General features: G+C 40.5%; 1 protein-coding gene across 1 annotated transcript in view; it reads right to left on the bottom strand.

The window, feature by feature from the left end:
* Window positions 1-20,200, bottom strand: part of THRA (thyroid hormone receptor alpha) — a 155,149-nt gene extending 134,949 nt beyond the window's left edge. Inside the window, exon 1 of the mRNA XM_088474734.1 lies at window positions 20,044-20,200. The gene's annotated coding sequence lies outside the window, so the exon portion shown is untranslated. The remainder of the gene's footprint in view (window positions 1-20,043) is intronic.
* Between the last annotated feature and the right edge of the window lie 2,056 nt (window positions 20,201-22,256).

The following is a 22,256-nucleotide window of genomic DNA, read 5'->3' as shown; positions in this document are numbered from 1 at the left end:
GCGATGTTCGCACAACTGCGCATGCGTATGGGTTGTAATATGCATGCGCGAACCATTCATTGCGGTCGGAAATTGTGTGCTCGCAAAATAGCGAATGCCTGCTATTTTGAGTGACAGAATGAGGCGTTTGTGGGTGGTAACAGGGGAAGGTGCTTGAAAACGGGGAGTGGTGATCCGAACGCAGGCGTGCCAAAAGGTCAAAACGGGCGTTTTAAGGGTGTGCATAATTAACAAAGCAGCGTCATCGGCCACATCACTTGGTTGTCTCTTAGCCTGAACTGTTCGCATGATTGCGGTAGGAAAATCCAACCACAAGCACTGCGAGCAGTTCAGATGCCTTTCGATGTACTCGATTAATCAAATAAATAGCGGAGATGACGTAGGATGCGAGCGGCCAGGGGGCGTCTTTACAAAATAGTGAGCGCATATTTCGTTCGCTTGCTCGCTCAGACATAGAGGCGTCAACAGACCACAAAGAGCGAACGGTCAATTTAAATAGCCAGCCCCTTTTTCTGGACGAGCGAGCGCAAATAGTGTCCGGCTCTGAATCAGGCCCTATATTCCCTACCACACTGCCACTCACAATAAGGGTATTTTTTTTCCAGAAGCCATTTAGCCTATCTTTAGAGCGTGTGAGAAAACTGGAGCACCCGTAGGAAACACATGCAAACAAGTGGAGGAACATACAAACTCTACACCGATGGGGCACTGCTCAGAATCAAACCCATGACTCCAGTGCTGTGAGGCAGCAATGCTAACCACTGTGCAACTGTGTGTCTTTAAAAACTGAATATCCTAGAAATTAAAAATGGAAAATATTAAGGCCCATATTCAATTTGAGGCGAAAAGCCGTTTTCGCGTGTTTTTGGCGGAAACTTTTCATTTCACCAGGCAGAATAGTACCGCCGGATTCAATTTGAAAGACTTTCCGCCTAGGTGGAAAGTCAATGCAAAGTAATAGGCGAAAAAGTTTCACCTATGAATAGCAGGTGGAAAAAAGTGCAGAATTGGGGTTTGGGGTGCAACGTTGCGGGAACCCCCGTGCAGCCTTCAGACAGTCCCCCAAAGGTAAACTGTGTCAAAAAATAAAAAAAAAACACTTAAGGACACCCCAAAAAATCACTGAATTTGGGGGCGAAAAAAAAAAATGTTGGGGACAAAGTTAAAAACTAGCGAACTTGACTCTGGGGGGCCCCCAAGTATGCCCCAGGTGTTTTTTTCATTGCAGGGGTTTGCGGCAGGTGGATTTTTCACAATTTTTTAAACTTAACTTTAGCAACTTTAAAATATGCTGGCCCCCATTTTCAAGTACCCCAAATTTGATGGGTTAAGTTATTTTCTGCAAAAAAACTTCAGAATACTATTCTGCACTACATATACAAAAACGCTATTTAGCAGCTATTGAGCCCGTTTACAAACACCAAATACCTTCAGCAAGCCAAATCGGGGGGTACCATAGCTAACCCCCATGTCAGAGCATCTTTTGGGGGTGTCAGGCTGATTTCCCCAAATCTGACAGTACTTTCCACTTGTTTAAGTTTCGCCGGGTTCCGTTTTCGCCTACTTTGAAATTGAATACGGGGATAAGCAGGCACGCGCGCGCGCGATACTTTTCCGCCTGCAAAACACGTGATGTAGGCGAAAAGTCCTGGAGGCGAAAAAGTTTCGCTGGTCCGCTCAAATTGAATACGGCTCTTAGACTGAAAATGTATTCATTTCTCTTTCAATAGTGCCCCTTAATCGAAATGGAGTTCACCCACAATACCTGTCATAGTTTGTTTATGGTCCACTTGAAAAGGCAAATCGCTCAGGGAAACAAAGTTTGTGTAAATAATTCAACCGTGCCCAAGGTAGATAGTGTAACCAATTGTTTTTTATCCAAGCTCGGGGTGCCAACTACAATACTCAGTGCAGCGTTAGGGGTTTGAAGAAAGACAACCATTTTCACCCATCCCCCAGAGCCATAAGCAGGGCCGGATTAATAATGGGGCGGGAGGAGCTCCAGCTCCAAGCCCCCAGTTAAAAATAGGCCCACAGCATCTGCAGGGCTGCCGGTGACATTAAAAAAAAATAGTTTCCTGCTACTCTGGCAGTCTGGGGAGCAGCAGCTGTCCAAGACCCGCCCACTGAATCCGGAGCCTTGAACCCCCATTTGCCCTCCCACCGGCGGTACAACACTGGTGGTGCAGTGGAAGGCTTCATAAGCCCTCACTGCACTGCGCACGGGGCTCCTTGCCTGCGCCATGTGACGTCACTCGAGCGCTGCCAGTCCTGCTGCCGATGACCGACGCCGGCAACTAGCTCAGCTCCGTGAAGGCGGTGCGGGCCTGTGGGTGTCAGTATTCAAGACTATTCTGTGCAGTGTGCACTGCAGCTGCTGCTGCTATTCGGGGACGGGCTGCTGCTGTACAGGAACTGGTGTCCGTGTACTCTGAAAGGTATGCCCCCACTGTGAGTGTTCTGCTACTGACCAAAGACTTTAACAATGGTATTGTAATATGTACTTGCATATGTTTGTGTATATATATATATATATATATATATACACCGTTACACACATACATACACATACGCTGAGTCACATTATTCTCTGTCCCACCGTCTGTTCTGGTGACTCCCGCCCCCTCTCTGCTGTTTTGCCTCTGTCCCAACACCCCCCCCCCTTTGACGCTACACCCCCCCCATTCACTCAGTCCTGCCAAACTCCCCCTTGCCCTATCCCCTCTGCCCATATTTACTCTGTCCAGCTCCCATATTTACTTTGCCCCCAGCAGCCAGGTCCACCTCTTCTGGGTCCCATCACTCCCGCAGTAGGAGCCATTGTGACGCAAGTCCAGGCTTCCACTACACCCACACTGAGAAGACGGGGCAAACCTTACACAATTATTATGTGTGCATATAGATAGATATATACCAATACATATATATCTATATCTACTATATGCCACCATTTCAGGATTCTATACGTACTATTTTGGTGCACCGGCATCTGGCCAGATAGCATTTCACCAATAATGCATTCTAATTACCCTGGCAACCAGCCGAAAGCTTTGTGGCTGCATACCCCCTTGGAGATTATAAATTAATATGTGTGTGTGTGTGTGTGTGTGTGTGTATATATATATATATGTATCAATAGGTGCGGCACACAGTCAGGTAATAACTCACACAGCTAAAGCTGCTATAGTAGTCAAAGTTTCAGTTATTTACTGTCTTCAGGATATATCAGGTTATATAAATAACTGAAACTTTGACTACTATAGCCACTATAGATACTGTAAGTTATTTCCTGACCTGAGTACCGCACCTTTGACACTTCTATTCAATACTGTTGTGAAGGCACAGAGCAGTTTTTATATGTGTGTGTGTATGTATATATATATATATATATATATATTTTAGGGATGTGCAGGCTCAGATAGGTTTGAATTTTCCCGACAAGTTCTGATTTTTCCCGCCAAAAATCGGGTCTCAGAAAGAGGCAAAACGTCATCTTTCATGGACAAACATCATCATTGCTGGACAGAAGTCAATGGAAGATGATGTTTGTCCATGAAAGATGACGTTGGTGGGAAAAATCCAAAGTTGGTGGGAAAATTCGAACCTATCCGTGCCTGCACATCCCTAATATATATATATATATATATATATATATGTATATATATATATAGATATAGAATGATGCACACATTTATGTGTGTGTATATACCCCCACATCACTAGCCATCCCACCTTCTTCTCCGCTGTGATGGTCACATCTCCCATGGCGTCACACAATAGGCCCTTCATCATTTTCAGCTCCAGGCCCATGTGGACCTTAATCTGGCACTGGCCATAAGGCCCCTTAGGGGATAAAAGATATCTTCAGGTCGTTTTTTGCTGAGGCTAGGAGGGACCCCTTGACATTCCCGACATTCCCAAAAGGCCCCTTAGGCCCACCTCTGCTGCAAGATTTGGGTGTTTTTTCTCTCCAAGGTCCGTCAAACCTTTCCCCCATGGAACTGAGTGTTCAGCTAGCCCCCTAAAAATATGGACAATTATATGGGGAGAGGGCAGTCCATACGAGTCAACAAACTCTTCCAAAAACAAAAAAAAGGTGACTCACATACACACAACTGTGGATGGGTGAGGTAAAAGTGCAAAAATATTCAATAAATAAATTAGTACCATAAGGCCCCAGCAATTCTGCCGAGATTATATAAACTGTCCTTGTCCCAGCCAAGGAAATATGGTACCACTGGAAAAAAAAAAAGTGCACAGTGATAAGTGCATACTCTGTACAAAAGTGCCCCCCTGTCCTAGGCAGCACCAAGGGCATGTAGCTCCTTAGGCTTCAAGCAGCTGGCCATTTGACCAGAGAATCAGGTGACAATGTTACTGGATGGCCTTTAAGCCACAGAGCAAACATGGCATCTACTCCTGGTCATAGTCAAAAGTCAGAGAAGCAACAAAGAGCTTGATTCTGAGGTGGACACAGCATGGATGTTTGAGCAGTTAAACGATTATTTGCATGCGTACTACTCAAAAAGTCCAGAGCCGGTCGAAACAAATTGCTGTGTGCCTTGGATTGTAACCTATTGCGATTGTACTGCATGTTATTCACTGACCAACTAAGGACTGGTAACTACAGCTACATTGTTTGCTGGCCCGTGTCTACAGCCCCTGTAATACGGCTTAACAAGTGAGGCTGTGAGAGCGTGTCCCCTGCATACCAACTAGGAACTGGACAGTCACTACCTTTTGCTCATTCCGGATCCTGAATAGTGCCGCACCCAGCAGCCGGCAATTGGCGCCTTATGAGCAGACTGCTAGACCGGCCAAGAGAATAAGAGACTGTGAGTATAAAGTTACCGGTCACCCCGGATCCTTAGACTGTACCATACCTAACAGCTTACGGCCGGCTTATATAAGGCTGTAGGACGGCAAGGAAAGCGGAACTACAAAACTAAGTCAGTGTGCCGTTCTTTCAACAAATGGGTTTTTTGCTCCATATTGTGACAGTTTTTACAACTGATACAGATATAACTCACTGGTGGAAAAAATCAGTAGTCTTTTCCATCTATAAACTAACCTTTCTCTATATGAGAACTGACATTACAACAACTGGATGTTCGTTTTGATATGATCAATGCTGAAGCTTAATGCAATACTGATACACTTGTATACACAGTTAAAAATAATGTATTTATATGTTTAAATGTATAAATGTATCCAATGCTATTTGAATAATATATACCGGTGTATACAATTAAGATATTATTGAGATACTCTTTTATATGCTAAGATTCATGTTTTTTATAGATTTGCATTTTTAGTAAATATTGTGCATTAATTTTGAATATCAATTGCGGTCCATGATATATGTTTACCAGCGCATTCACATTATTTTTCTTGGTATATTTGCTATATAGGATTTTTGAACATATTTCCTTATTAGTGGATAATAATGCAGCAGGTGGACTTGTTTGAATTGATCAATTGGTTCACGAGCGCTGAGGTGATTTATGATTTTGTGCACTACTGAGTATGTACGATTTGCATCCACCTCTGTATCAGGCCCAAAGTTTGTAACTAATGAAGAACCTGATTAGATATTGAGAATGATTCAAAAGGCCCCCATACATCAAAGATTGATTGCAGCAATCGTGCAATTTGCAATCGATTGTGTATAAAAGTCTTTCCCTTTTTCAATCGATTGCAGATTGCAGAATTGCCACAATCGATTGAAAAAGGGAAAGATTTTTATACACAATCGATTGCAAATTGCACTATTGCTGCAATCAATCTCTGATGTATGGGGGCCTTAAGTCGCATGCTGTTGAAACCACTTGATCATCTTTTACAGCAGTGGAGCGCATGTACTGTGTGACATTTTAGCGATGTAGATGCATGCGTAGTCGCTAGAAAACCCACTAATGTACGCAAACATCGGTATTGTATGTCACTCAGAATCAACCCCCATAATCTGCAGGCAATCCAATCAGATACCTCAATCGCTAAATGTCTTCCATCCACACAGAGACCAGTCCTTTAATAATTACATTTAATTATACCCTAAAAAAGTTTGGGCTCATGCGATGTATCTTTGAAAGAATTGTACATCTGTATAAACAATGCTGATGACAGAGACAAACTCATGTGATGTTATCCAGAGATGTAGTCATTAGCATACAACTGTGAGGATCACAGTAGAAGTTATTAATGGTGATAAATTGCATCTAAATACATGCCTTACGTCTCCATTTTCATTTGTTTGCATCCCTCTTTCACAGCGTGTATATTAAGGAATTATCAAGCAGGCTGTTTTAAGACTAATCTTTAATCCTATTTACACAGGTTCTAATGTACCTATGAATGAGACACATCTCATAAATAAGACTGCAAGAAATAGCACCCATAATGAATACAGCAAAAGCTACAAAAATCTACAAGCAAGAGACAGCCTTCAAAAGAATGCAGCAGTGTGCCAGGGAATGAGACAGTTCATTCCCTGAGATTTGACAGGCCCTCTTTGTATATTTTTATAGATTTCATGACCGGAATAAATGTACATTTTCCACAAGAAACAAAGATTAATCACTACCAGATTTCAGTCTAAAATGAGACATCAAGGTAAGGAGGAGGGCCATACAGAGTAGGGGACTCTCCCCAGTACTATCAGGACAGGGCCTCCCCCAAGTTGTCACAGTGGAGAATGTCATGTTGGCAAGCAGGGAGAGGGCACCCCAGCCACTTAGTGTTACAAAAGTACCTTTTAAATTATTTATTTTCTGAGAATTTTTCTTTTTTCCTTATGCGATTAAGTAAACACACATATTTCTGAGTTGATTTAAATATTTGCCAAAAGACATGGTTGGAGGTAATACTGGGAAGTTATAGTTCATTCGAAGGCTATAAATAAATACATGGTAATCACCCACTAGGGAGTGACACATATATATGCTGAGACCATACAGTTAAACAGTCACAGGCTGAAAGAAATAGTATTCCTCTATGGAGACATTAAATTTAGCAATTTTTATATTTTGAACCACATTGCCCCGATTTTACTCCATATGTAGGCCAAAATGAGCAGATAACCAGGTCAAAATAAGATCAACCGGATTATTATCAGGCAATCTGGTGATCTGCATATGTTTGATTTGTTTAGGCTCTGCGTGACTTGGTAGGTCAGAGTGGCAGCTTAAAGACCAGATCTGTGTAGCTTGGTGTGTGGCCAAAGTGGGCAGACATACACACTGTAGGAAATGAGCATTCCTGGTCGTACTGACATGACCGATTATACACACAACACCCACATACTTACCGGCCTACATACACAAATATACTTCTGTATGTCTGACAAACACACTGAAAACATGCTCTATATGCCAAATAAGAATTAAAAAAATGTTTTGTATAAATTGCAAAAACAAATCCCGTTATAAAAGATCTACAGTAACTATAATATTTTATTTATATCATTAAAGGGATTAAAGTGGGAAACCTTATTACTGATCAACACAAAACTAAAGATTTTTCTTGATTACATTTCTATGAACAGGAAATCTTGTTGCAATATTTGCTAGAAGCACCTGTTAGCTTCAATAACAATGTCTGAGTAAAGGTGCCCATCCACTAGAAGATATGAAAACGACTGCACGATTACGACATTGTAATCGTGCAGTCGTTTGTCAGTCTGTGATGTGCCTACACTGAACGAGCAGTCGTTTAGTGTAGGCACAATCAGTCATCTGCTAACATGCAATACACATTATCGTCAGGTTGTCCAGCATGTTTGCCCAATGATAGATGTCTAAACGACCAGCGGGAGCGTGCATCACTGGTCGTTTTAGACATTTTTGCAAACGATTTATGAAAGATATCGTTCAATTAAATCGTCTAGTGGATGGGCACCTTAAGTCTCTACCAGTTTTCTACTGTAACTGTCACCCATTCATGTTTGCAACATCGCTGAAGTTCCATCAAGTTGGATTTGGTTGGTGAACAGTAATTTTTACAACATCCAGCAGATTCTAGATGGGACTAAAGTCTGACCTTTAATTGCAGAACGCAAGGACATTGGATTTTTGTATGCAAAGAAGCAAATCCCTGACATTTTCCTATATGAACCATGAAGGCAAATACATTGCTCAGGGTCATTCTGACATTCCACTGCAACTTTCTTAAAAAAATAAATGACCGCCACACTCCTTTACAGACATATGAATCTCCCTACACATCTTTAAAGTGATGTGATACAGGTCAAAAAGCTGAGAATGCAGCCACTTTAGATACTGTGGTATCACTGGCCCCACCTACATATATGTATGTATGAATCAGCCAATCCCTAAAGAGCCTTTCTGAAAAGCAAGACTGCCAAGCGGCCAGTCACTGCCTCCCTGGTGTTAAAAAGCATTGCAGACTTATTTGGTAAAATATAAACAAGCCTTACTTCATGATTATTGTTCAGTTCGATAATATACATTGTTTGATATATATTAAACATAGTTTTATTGTTCTGCAAACTAGCATTAGAAAACTAATCATTAAATGTGGGTTTGTTACTTTAAAATGGCTGCAGATAAGGGATATGGACAAGAAGACTAATCAGAGCTCACAATCTCCGTCCTTGTAGTATTGATAGGTCCTCCGGTTTAAACCCCCCACCCAGAGCATCATCCAAGCCCATCTTTTGGTGAGGGTTGTCGGACGAACCACCTAGCCAATAGAATAATTGCTTCTATACTATTGTTATATGTTAAGTTAATAACATATCACAATAGGTGGTAATGCAGCTTTAAGACACATCAATGTAATTTTTATTCCATTGGGTCATTTGCTGCTGGATAATAAACCTCCAAAGCCCAATTCCTCTTGCAGTCTGTAGAAAGTTTCTCTCAAAGATCTGTCTATATCTGGGTCCATCCATTTCTCCATTTAAGGGGTAATTTCCTTTAGGAGCGAGTTTGTGAAAGCACGTTTCATTCATGAAACTTGCATATATCATGTGAACACACGCACCCAAGAAATGCAAAATTCAATTAGAAGTGCCAATTTGCGGTACTCATGGCTAGATTGTGTGACCTGGGAGAAGTGCATGAAAAAGTGGGGAAAGTATGCTGGACCACAAAAAAGTGACAACTGAGGTAGCAGGACCATTCAGAAGTCTGTTTGTGCCATAAGGAATGTACTGGAAGTTCTCAGGGGCGCCAAGAAGGGGGGTGGGAGTAGGTACTGATTACCCAGGTTTGCAGGAGCGCCCCCCCCCCCAATCTGCCCTGGCTGAGGGTCAAAACTGCTCCCCACTGTGGTGGGCGCGACATCAATAATAGTTTTATTTATTTTTTCTTATTTATTTTTTGCAGGGAGGTGTGGCAATGCCTCCTTACATTAGGTCACACCTCCTTGCCATTACCCCCATTACCCGGGCCCGGTCAGGCTCTCTACAGCCCTGGAGGCTCTTAAAAGTTATCAAATTGCAGAATTTTGCACTTTTTATTAATGGTTGAAAAAAAGGTGTTTTTCATCAAGTTACAATATTTCCAGCATGTTTGGGTACAGGAAAATGTCTATATAGTAATTTTTCAGTGTTTTAAAATAAGTTTTTAAAAAGTTGGAATTAACACTTTTACCTCTCATCTACAAGTTCACAAACCCATCTCCCATCAGCACAACTCCTACACATACTTGTTCCACATCATTTAACCCATTATTGAGCTTCTTAGATAAATTCACCTGAAAACTGACATGTCTTTATTGGCCAAATCATGCTAGTTAAACCCCTCCAAGTGTGTGCTTATTCAATGGGAGGGGTGCGCCAGAGATTCTGCATTGTGTCCCAACATTTTTACCTTAAAATAAAGATTTTCCCACCTTTTCACCTGGTTAGGGGGTGCGCAAAAATCAATGCTAGTTTGAAATTAAGTTGCAAATGTAATATGTATTGTGAGTTCACTGTGAGAACGGACCCAACCCGCACCTTATTGGATTGAACCCTAATAGGGGTATTCAATATGGGTGCAACAATATCGTTTTTTGCGTTAATATCGCACTTTTTAACTTTTTTGCGTTAATATCACTGGTTTTAGTTTTACACCGTATTCAATTTCAAAGACTTATCGCAGTTTTGAAAAGTCTTTGATAAAAAACGGTGATAACTTTTCACCATTGAATAGGTGTAGAAAAAAAGTGCAGAATTGGGGTTTAGGGGTGCAGGCTTAAAAAAAATAGCCTGCACCCCTGAGATTGACATTTAAAAAAGAACTGTGTCAAAAAAAGTTTTAAAAAAAAATAGGGACACCCCAAAAAATTAATTTAAAAACTGGGGTGCAAAAAAAAAAAAATGGGAAAAAATTGTTAAACAATAGGGAAATAGGTTCAGGGCTATTATGCATGTATGCGGCAGATGTTTTCTAGAATAGAATTATAGCGGCAGGTGCACAAATGCAGAATTTTTAAAAAATTACTTTAGGGACACCAAAATATGCTAGTACCCATTTTCATGTAAACCAAATTTGATGGGACCACTTAAAAAAACGAAAAAAATAACCTAAGTGCTCTTCTGCATCACTTCTTCAATGTCGGAAAAAAAACACCTGCTGCGGCTATTTAAATCCCCGACTTTCAATTAAAGGCTAAAACGGGGGTACCCATAGTGTTCCCCCATGTTTTTACAACTTTAGGGGGGTCTTACAATTATTTTAAGGAAAAATTTGTAACTTTACGCAAATCCAACTTCGGAGTTTCCCGTTTTCGTTAATTTTATTTTGAATACGGGGATAAGCGGGAGCGCGCACCATACCTTTACGCAGAAAAAGACTCCGATATGAAACGTTAACTTCGCCAGGGAAGTTAACCTTTCATATTGAATACCCCTCTAACTGTCTTATATACAGTCTCTCCCATTTCTGTTATGGAAGACTGTAATTATATCAGAGTCACCTCTTGGTGGTCTGGTCTCACTAACAAGAACCCATGTTGTATGGATACTTCACTTTGGAGGACAGCCTGCTCCAAAGAAATACCCAGTTGTCTTTCCATTTGTCTATAATGGATTCCACAATGTTCCAGAAGCATGGGTGTAACTACCATAGGTACAAAGGGTGCAGCTATGGGGCCCAGAGCAGAGGGGGGCCCATCTTCCTTCTCAAAGTTACAAGTGTAATATACATTTTTCACCATTGGGTGGTACATAGGGGCCCTTACAAACTTTTGCTATAGGGCCTTTAAATACCTAGTTACGCCCCTGTCCAGAAAGTAGTAAAAATCTTTGAAATCTTTTAATATCCTTATCTCAATTAAGGGCCTATGTATCAAGCTATTAATTATGCAGAAATTACAGTTCTGTACTAAAAGCACATTGCAGGAGATTTCATTCACAGAAATGGGGACTACGATCTGACCTCTATGTACTAAACTCCAAAAACCAAAGCTTTTCGGAGTTTAGGCAGTAGTTTACACCATCTTTTGATGGTTTAAACCAGCGAATCCCAAACACGGCCCTCAAAGCACCCCAACAGTTCAGGTTTTAGAAATATCTATGGTTGAGCACAGGTGGTTAAATCAAATTGACTGAGGCACTAATGAAGTCACCTGTGCTGAACTATGGATCTCTCTAAAACCTGAACTGTTGGGATGCCTTGAGGACCACGTTTGTGAACTTCTGGTGTAAACTACGGTAAGCCTACGGGGGCTCCAGGGGCAGGAGAGAGTTCTTTCGATCTCTCCCCCGCAGCCCCCGCCCAGTTCTGGAAGCTGATGCTGTGCGTGTGCGCAGTGTCAGTTTCCCCGAGAAAGTCTTTCACCTCTGTGAAAGACTTCTCCTAAATGCCGCTGTCCCTGTGAGTTCCCCGTAGTACATAGCCGGGATATATTTATTAAAAATTAAAATATCCCCAGCGAGGTACATAATAATCGCGGCTGGTCTGCGATTATTAGTACATAGACCCCTTAGTACTTTAAACCAGTGCTTTTCAACATCAGTCCTCCTAGCAGGTCATGTTTTGAGGATTTCTGTTTGGTGGAAACAGGTGTGATAATTATTGACCAAGAAAAATAGAGTAAAGGCCCCCATACATCAGTACTTGATTGCAGCAATTGTGCAATCTGCAATCGATTGTGTATAAAAATCTTTCCCTTTTTCAATCGATTGCAGATTGCAGAATTGCCACAATCGATTGAAAAAGGGAAAGATTTTTATACACAATCGATTGCAAATTGCACGAATGCTGCAATCAATTGCTGATGTGTGGGGGCCTTAACTCCTCTGTGCATGATTAAAGAAATCCACAAAACCTGACATGTTGGTGGAACTTAAGGACTGGATAAGGTTGAGAACCCCTACTTTAAATATCCTTTTCGGGGATTTACTTTTAATATTCTTTGATCTTCATGATTAAACCCTACTTTGGAAAATTGCAAGACCTCTCACAGACTGATGTATTTATTTCAAAGCAAATGATACACTTTCATTTAATGCATTTGGACTCAATCAAATAATTATGTGAGCTCTAAAGCTGGGTACACACTAAACGATGTGTGTACCCAGTGATATCGTCAGCGGCGCGACCCGGCGGGGGTGCCGGCATTGCTAAGTGCATACACACTTGCCGATGCCGCCCATGACGAACGACGGCGGGGGGTGGGAGCGGGCTCATGCTGCATTCGGCAGCATGGCATCGCTAACGATATCCCCAGATTGTACTGCAAGTACAGACGACTGGGGATATCGTTAACGACCCACGGGAGCACATATCGTTAACAATCTAGTGCGTACACACTTGACGATTAAATAAAGTTGTCGTAACGATGTGTCGTTATCAGCAATATTGTTTAAAAAAGTGTGTATGCACCTTTAGGTCAACTAATTGCACCAGTATTTCAACCAATACAGTTGTAAAACTGTATTGTCTGTTAATATTCCCACCTATCACACGTTAATAAATGCATAAAAAAACATTTATAATAGGATGAAATAAGTCTTGACGCTGCATTTGATTCTAGAATGAAGCCCCACCTACATCTTATGTGTGAATACAAACTATCAGTACAACAGAATGACCTGGTAAAAGTGCAACGCATGAACTACCCAAGAATGTTATAATCAATCACCAAAGTGCTCATTCACTTTCATGCATTGTATACATTTTCACTACACGTATGTGTAAATAAGCCCTTAGTTATTTTGTGTTTTGGGTTGAATATTGCTCATTGGCAACAATTCTCAAATAAATTCAATAAGATTCCGTAAAGTAAGATAAAAAAAAATGTCATAGGTTAAATATGTCTGTCACATAATAACAATGGAATGACACCCTCATCCTGTTTTTTTTTTTTCTAACGCAAGGGGGCTACTGACTCAGTGTGCCTGACAACATTTAAACAAACACAAGACAAGTGAATCTGTCCCCTGGGTATAGTCTGTCAGTGCCTCAGTGCCTGTGATACAAACACACACACATATACCATGTAACACAAGTGTCTAAAGTAGGAGTCTCTTGAAGGATGACTGACTTACACAGTTGTACACAGAAATATTTTAATGTTGGTCTTTCTATATTTAATATCTTATCATGTTATAAATTTGGAGAACTTAAATCTTATATAAAACCAATGTAACACTAGCATATATTACAGAAATGCATTGCATTGCTTTTAAAGCCAACCACAAGAACAGACAGGATTTTTTGCAGATTCATTGACACATATGTGCAGGGTTAAGAAGCAGGAAAATCTATGTACACTTTAGATACAAGCACGATTAACATATGCATCATGAATTGCAATTTTACCAATACCACCCTTTGTACTGGATTAAGATGATAACGCAAGTGTCATGCCTCATTCTATCATTTTAAACCGGGTGCTAAAATTTTGCAAAGCAATAAGGGAACAAGCCCATTAGGAACTCCTCATCTTATATCAGGCATTAATTAATGGCTGAAAAGTGCAATAACGGCGTGTGAATGAGCCCTAAAGGGACACTGATGGGAAATAGTTTTAAGCTTCCAATGTGAATTAGTGTTCTGTGATGTTACAAATAACATTAAAGAAGAATGTTTTTCTATTTGTTGCACTTATGTGGATTCGATGTGTGTGCAGGCCAAAGCTAATTAGTGCTAATGCTGCTACCTATTGTTTGGCAGGACACTGAAAGCTGACAAGACACTGAAACGAAGGAGAAAGAGATACAGTGATAAAAGCTATCACTCCACAATGCAGTGGCGGTTATTCAAGAGAACAGTAAAGAAACGGAAACTTTTGTAATCACCATGAAACAACAATTTCTTCATAAAGCTATGTTTATGCAGAAGCGTAAATTGTTCAACGATCTTTTACACAATATTTATCTTATCAAAAGAGTTCACTTTGTCAATCAATGAGCTTCAGTATGCAACCAATTCTTGGTTATGTTAGTACAACATACAGATGTGTCAACATACATCTAGCCTTTTTGGGCACTAAACAGCCCTTCTAGTCAGGCCATGCCATGGTGTGACTCTGTAGCACTGCGTGTCTTTTCTTGCAACTTTTTACCTTCAAATGCGTCTTATTCACATAACGAATCGTTAGCACAAGCAGCTGATTAAAATGATATGCAACATGCCAATGTTCTGTGAGCGACTGCGAGTTTAACTGCATGTGAAACGCTACGTTACAGTGTCAGCGGCTATAAAACTGAAACGTAGCATTCGCATGCAACACCGGCAGTCGCTCACAGAACATAGGCATGCTGCATATCATTTTAGTCAGCAGAAGCTGATTGTGCTCACTATTCGCATCGCTATGCGAAAAAGACGCATTTAAAGGTAAAAAGTTGCACGAAAAGATGCCCGGCATTAACGAGCCACACAGAGCTCCCTGTGTGGCGCGACTTGTAGCGCACAGAGGATAGATGTATGTGGACACATCTGTAGATGTTCAAGGACCACTAAACCTAAATGTAATTAATTATATAAAACTAATAAAAGTCACAACATAGAACATGCAAATATATGTATCAAAAAGTTCCATAACATCATCAGAACTATTTTCAAGTGTATATATTTACTAGAATAATTATAAATTATTATTATTATTGGGGCTATTTATCAAGCTTTTTTCTTTTCATAAAAGTAGGTAGAAACTGCATAATTTTATGGGTAATTGCTATTTACTAAGAGAGGAATTCAATAAATTTTTGGGGCAATTCAATTGTTGGTCCAGATGGGCATGAGAGCCACCAGCGCTGACATTTATGCTCGCAGCCTCCTGAGGTGGGAGCAGAAATGTACGAAAAGTCTGTACTTGGGCGCCCTGATCATGACTTTAGCTGCTATACGCAGTTAATCCCGATGCTTTTGGGCACGACAAGCACGGTAATTAATGGTCACCCAAAACAACTGAATTGCTCCGTCGGGCGCCCATTAATTACCGCCGCCCAAAAAACAATTGAATTCCCTTCCATTAGCCTAATGCATGAGATTCACAGAAATCTCCTGCAGAATGCTAATTAGCTCTGCAGATCCTAGTCCCCATTATTATCAATGGAGACTACGATCTGCCACCTATGTTCCAAACTCCGAAAAGCAAAGCCCCATTACTTTACATCATCTTCAGATGGTCTAAACCGCTTTAAGCCTATGGAGGCTTAGAAGAAGGAGAGAGACCTGATCTCACTCCCGCAAACTCAGGTTGGCGGCAGAATCTGACACTGTGTGCATGCGGAGTGTCAGCTTCCCCCAAAGGAGTCTTTCATATATGTGAAAGACTCCCACAAAATGCCAGTGATATAACGCGCAGGGATAGCGATATCACAACCGCTGTCCCTGCGAGTTTCACTTAGAACATAGTGGGGATATTTCCATTAAAAGTAATATCCGCAGCAAAACAGATACTTATTCCCCAATACATAGGCCCCTTTATGTGATAAAGATGCATAATATCTTCCTATAGACAAAAAGTAGAGCGAATGCATTAAAAACTATCCACGCTTTTATAAACACAAATTATAGTGAAATAAAATTTTTGAATTGTGCTTAAAAGAACTCCTACTTAGGGATCAGTTATAAGTGAAATTATTCAAATAATGTGCATGCTGCATCAACCACGCAGCTGAAAGGACCACAGGTGTATGACAAGCACTAAATATATATGGTCTTAAAGGCTAATACTTTGGATTCAGCCTAAGGGGCCTATGTATTAATAATCGCGGCACTGCATCAATTATTAACATTCCAAATCGCCGGGAATATTTTCATTATTAATGAAAATATCCCGGCTATGTACTACCGGGAACTCGCAGGGACAGAGGTTTTCACTGAAGTGAAAGACTTCTCCGGGGGAAGCTGACACTGCACATGCGCACAGTGTCAGCTTCTGTGGCTGGCCTGGGGCTGCAGGGGAGAGCTCAAAATATCACTCTCCTGCCCCTGGAGCCCCCATAGACAAACAGTAGTTTACAACATCTGAAGATGGTGTAAATTAACGGTTCTACACTCCAAAATGTTTTGCTTTTTGGAGTTCAGCACATAGGAATCAAATTGTAGTCGCCATTGATAATATTGGGGACTGCGATCTGAAGTGCTAATTAGCACTTTGCGGAGATTTCTGTGAAATCTCCTGCAATGTGCCATTAGTACATAGGAGCAATACATAAAATGATGCAGAAACTGATGTTTCTGCATAATTTTATGTAAAAAATGGCTTGATACATAGGCCCTCTCAGTTTTTAGAAAAGAAAATGCTACTTTTCTACTGGGATGCAGAAAAATATTTTGTGATTACACTTGCTTAAAGAAGCATATACCCAATATCCAATTTAACTCCCACTCCCAGTTGCCATGCTGGTACCCACTAAGCATCCATTACTAAAGAGTATTCATAACATAGTGAATTGTGCCCTATTGTAAAATGCCCATGGAAAAATGATGAACTGCATATTCTATCTTTAAGGTAAAGTTTACTCAATCTGTCTAAAATATATTCTTTTGGAGTCCAGAATGCAGTGCAATACCTTACACTAAAAAAAGACCCTGTGATATTGCAATATAAATCATTCTGAACAACCATTGGCTAAGAAGATTGTCACAGCTGCATTGCAACACAAAGTTAACCTATGTAGGAAGCATGGACATACAATTCACACAACAGCAATAAAAGATGAATCCACATTGATAACAAAATTAGTAAAACACAACAGTCCAAACTCAAAAGTACATAGATACAAAAGAACTATGAATTCTTAATGCATAACAGTATCTATAAAAAAAGTAACAAATGCTACTACTGGATGAAAATCTCTGCTAAATGGAGATTTGTAATCCAGTAGATTTAATGTAGGCATCAAATGTGTGACTAAAATAGTAGAAGGGGGTGCAGCTGCTACAAGTGTTGTTTTTTTTTCCACCCCCTGCGTGGTACATAAGGAACATTAAACAATTTTGCTATGAAGCCCATATATTTGTAGTTACACCCTGAGTAAATAGAGCAGATCTTCCTCCATAAAAAAAATAAAAATCAAATAATTTCACTTTTCAGTTGGAGATAAAATCTAACTATAGAATAAACAATTAGATAATGAATTCCATTTAGCATAATGGAGCTTTTAAGAAAAATAATTTCTCTATAAGACAATGTGACACATGTGAATTGATCGGTCTGCCCACATACATTTTCACATACAAATTCTTGATGGTTTCTCCATCACATGAGCCTGTCAGTGTCAGATGGAGGGATTTATTAAACTATTAACATGTACACTAACCCCAACGGAATCACACTAACCTAACCTCTAAGTTAGTACCGTAAAAGCACAAAACTTCTTAACACACGAGGCTCCCTCACATCCTATAACTCAAAGCAACCAAGCTTTCACAGTAGGTCCGTGTCGCAGACACACAACCAGTTGCACACTCCTCCTGGAGTGTTAACACAAAAGGCCAACTCAATCTGCAATGTGACACACAGTAGAATGGTACGCTGCCAGTTCTGCTCAGTCAGGCCTACCTAGGCTGCACAGTCCCTGACGCACAGGATTCTCTCTGCCTGTTACAGGAAAACCTACTGTAAAGCTACTGTATTTATTTTTCACTATCACATAAACAGAGGTGAATGTCACACTCAGCAACATAAATGAAGGATCAGCTTGTTACACACTCACGAAATCTATGATCCATAAGTACATACAGCATTCCATGAGCTCCTCCATCTTGCCTCTAGAACACACACTATTAATGTAAATGTAAAAAAAAAAAAAAACATCAGCACATACAGGCCTTAGCACAACAGACCAGGGCACTAGTTAGCATGTCACTGTCACATGTATGTATAATTTCCTCAGACTGTTGTCACTCACCACTAGATGTTCTTTTCCGTTTCAGTTTTTTTTTTGGGACGCTTTGGGACCTTACAGCACTTTCTCTCCAAGCCACATAGATCCACACCCCCTTCCACACAAATCACAACAGCTGCCTGCGTGACAGAGTGCCAACACCACTTCCAAGCCTACCTGCAGGACACACGGACACGAGGGGCGAAAAAAAAGCCACGCAATAAAATTACCTAGATGAGGGATTGCAAACAAAGAAAGTCAATACACACAGGCGCATGCACACATGGTAACACGATGCTACAAAGATTGCAGCATGCACACTGCACAACACACACAGAGCATGCAGATGTTAAAAGGAGAGTGTACAAGCCACAGCTAAAAACTACACTGGAAAATGCAATACACAAGTATACAAACACACATTACATGTGCACAGCTAAAAATATAAAACGGGTCATACACTAAACAGACAACAAAAAATAATAAAATACTGTAAAGTTACTGAGAATTACATGGTTAAAACGGATTTGCAATGACAATGGTGTGGGTGTCACTGACATAATGATAAAAGTCCAACACACAAATTAAAGGCCAACCCCAGGCATGGAGGCCATAAGCTCGAATAAAAGTAGCTAACACGGCATATGGCGCAGGCTAACCCACTCTGACACATACAAATAAAGCTATGACATACAATGTCACCCTAATACACACCAGAACATGACATGTGCTACAGGAGAAAGTACAACACTCAGTAAACAAACAAAGATACACTTCAAATATGCACTTTCATATTGATTTCCCTGGACTCTCAGATTCTTACACAGTATCATTTAAAACCATAAATATATACCAAGGACGTTTTTCTCCAGAGGATATCAACAATGTCATAACAATAATAACATAAGCAATGGAATAGTACTAGCAATGTTATATAATAACAATATATATTTTAATCTACTTAATTAAATGATTCAAAGGGTAATCAGTAAGTCAGTATTTAGGTGGGGAAGGGGTTAAATTTGCAGCAATGCCTTTATTTCCAATCCTGCCCACCACCTACTAGATGCAAATACTGCACTAGTCTGGAGTGCCTTGTTGCAAGTCAAGGGGGAGAAGAGGACACGGCCTATGCGCTGTCAGCATTCAGAGGGAGTTAACCACTTCCCCACCTCGGCTACAGGCAGGCTTCAACAACCTTGCAAAGATATAGCACGCTCCACATACAGAGAGGGGCCTTGTGCATGTGTGTGCAGCAGACAAGCAGTTAAGAGACAGTTTTCTCTTCTTTACACTCTAATGAAATGCTCAATGCAAAGAGCACAAGGCAATATCCCCATATATTATCCCCCCCACAATAAAAGCTTACCCTGAATGAATGCTTGTTATTTTTAAAGACAGGGTAATGCTGTTTGTTTGTTTGTTTGGAGGTGGTGGGTGCTCACATGCTTCTATACATTTTTTCCAGCAAGGCACCCTTTCCCATAAAGCAGGCTGAAGTATATTATGAGGTGGTGGGGGTATGCTTATTATTAGGGTGAAGAAGAAGGGGCAGCTGCAAATGGTAAAGGCCAGTACTGTACAGCTGCAGCCCATGCCTCACGCCCCTTTCTTGTATACAGGCCTCTACAGGACAATATGGGTTAAACAGGTAAGTCTGTGGAGACACGACCTGATTACTGTACTCAGCCACAGAACGCACAGAACCACATCCCACCCGACCCCATGTGCAGTTTTGCATGTTAACTCACCTCTGTGCAGAACAAGACCGGATATTTAAATCCCCCCTCTCCTGTGCCCCCGGGGGCAGTTATAGGGTGTAGACCACTTGGCAAACAAATCGCGAGCGTATGAAAAATGCAAAATGATATATATGTATATAAAAAAACAGGAGGTGTATAGGTTTTCTATTTCCTCTTTACCTCCCACAAAACAAGCCGTAAATCTTGAGTAGAATACAACTGATACTTTTAGAATCCCGGTATTTTATGCTTTAGCTGCTTTTTAAAAGGGGTGGGGGTTTTATTTCTGTCTGTCCCTCTCTCTTTCTTCTCTTCCCTCCGTGTGTCAGGAATACAGACAGAGAGGAAAGGGGAAAAAATCTAGTTATACTCAGCTCCTCCCTCCCTATCTGTGTATCATATCCTTTTAATACAGTATGGCTGCTACGGAGCGCCCCCTGGAGGAATCGTGCTCTATGACACTTTCCACAATTCACGTTTGCAGACACTTTCCTGGGTGTACCAGCACCATGCACGAAATGTGCTCTCTGAAGCTGATACCAAACTTGGCGCCTATTTTCCGCTCCCCTTGCTAGTCATATGGACCTGAAGGATACAGAATACATGTAATGGAGCTGAGAATGAAACTACATTTCTGTAACATTAGGATCTGATTTGATTATTTTCAACATTCAGGGATCTATTCAGCATTGATTTTTTTTTTACATATAAAATACGTAAACTATGATTTCTGTACTTTTTATGTAACTCCTATTCAGCAATGGGATAATGGAGAAGATAACGCAATTATCTTCTCCATTGATTCCCATCTCGCTGAATACCACACTGTAGGGATCAGCCATTGATCTCTACAGTGCTTTAACACTTTTTGCTATTCAGCAAAGCAAAAAGTGTTAAATCACTCAATAAATATTTACTTTATATAACGCCATTTCAGAATGGCGTTATACGAAGAAAATACTTAACTATCCCGAAAACTGCAGGGACAGAGAGAAATTTTCCCATAAGTCCCTGCAGCATCTTTTAAGTCCGTCCAGTCTCCGTCCTTGCTTCCCGGTGATCGGCGGCAGGTAAGTCACTCTAGAGCCTTTTAAACCTCCCAAAATTGATTGATATGTGTATACAGGCTTTATACTAGCCTGTATACATGTATATTTATGTGTGATTATATTTAACATTTATGTATAAAATATACATGTATATAGGCTAGTATAAAGCCTGTATACACATATCAATCAGTTTCGGGAGGCTGGAGCTGTACTTACCCCTTCACGATCCCTGGGAAGCAATGACAGAGACTGTTCCCGAGCACATGACTGAGCATGTGCAGAGGAACAAACAGAAGGGATTGTTTTCGGAATCCTGAAAACAATCCCTTCTGTGACATCGCAGGGACAGCGTGTTACCGCAACCGCTATCCCTGCTGAAAATCTTGCTGAATAGCAGCCATATTTTATCATAATTAATAAAATATCGTGACGATGTTGCCCGATAATATTCTGGGCAACATCACTGTTGCTGAATAGACCCCCTAACACACGGATTGCATAGACATAAATATACTCCAAGAATGAGAACGATGTGTTTGCAGTGTATACAGAAAAGTAAATAGGTAACTTAGAAGTAATAAAGTATATAAACAATATACACAATTCTTTGTGTCACCAATATGCATAAGATTTAAATTGTTATTTCGGCTTTATTATCTGAAAAAATGTTTTAATTTGTCAATATGTTGTGCTTCATTAGTGCCCTATCTAAAGCATTGCAGTTTTTTTGCACATATACTTAATAAAAATGTTTAAGCGAATAATAAAATGACATTATCATTACTCACAACTATTATCTTGTTTTGTGTAGGAAAGTAATTTGTGTATCTATGTTACCCTGTCTGTTCTATATTGAAATACACTATATGGACAAAAGTATTTGGACAGCTGACCATTACACCAACAGGGACTGTAATAACAATGTATTCAAATTAGGGATGTGCAGGCTCGGTTCTACTCGGTTCCGTTCGGTTTTTTTTACCGAATCTTATTGGCTATCCAAAACTCGTGATAGCTGAAACCCAATAAAATTCGGGAAAAAAAAACGAACGGAACCGAGTAGAACCGAGCCTGCACATCCCTAATTCAAATACATATACTTTAATATGGAGTTGGTCCCCCTTTTGCAGCTATAACAGCTTCCACTCTTCTTGGAAGGGTTTCCACACAATT

This window comes from Taudactylus pleione, unplaced genomic scaffold (genome assembly GCF_031769625.1).
Source record: "Taudactylus pleione unplaced genomic scaffold, aTauple2 ptg000155l, whole genome shotgun sequence".
Classification (NCBI taxonomy): domain Eukaryota; kingdom Metazoa; phylum Chordata; class Amphibia; order Anura; family Myobatrachidae; genus Taudactylus; species Taudactylus pleione.
The sequence above is the reverse complement of the archived record's forward strand: the minus strand, read 5'-3'. Positions and strand labels throughout refer to the sequence as shown.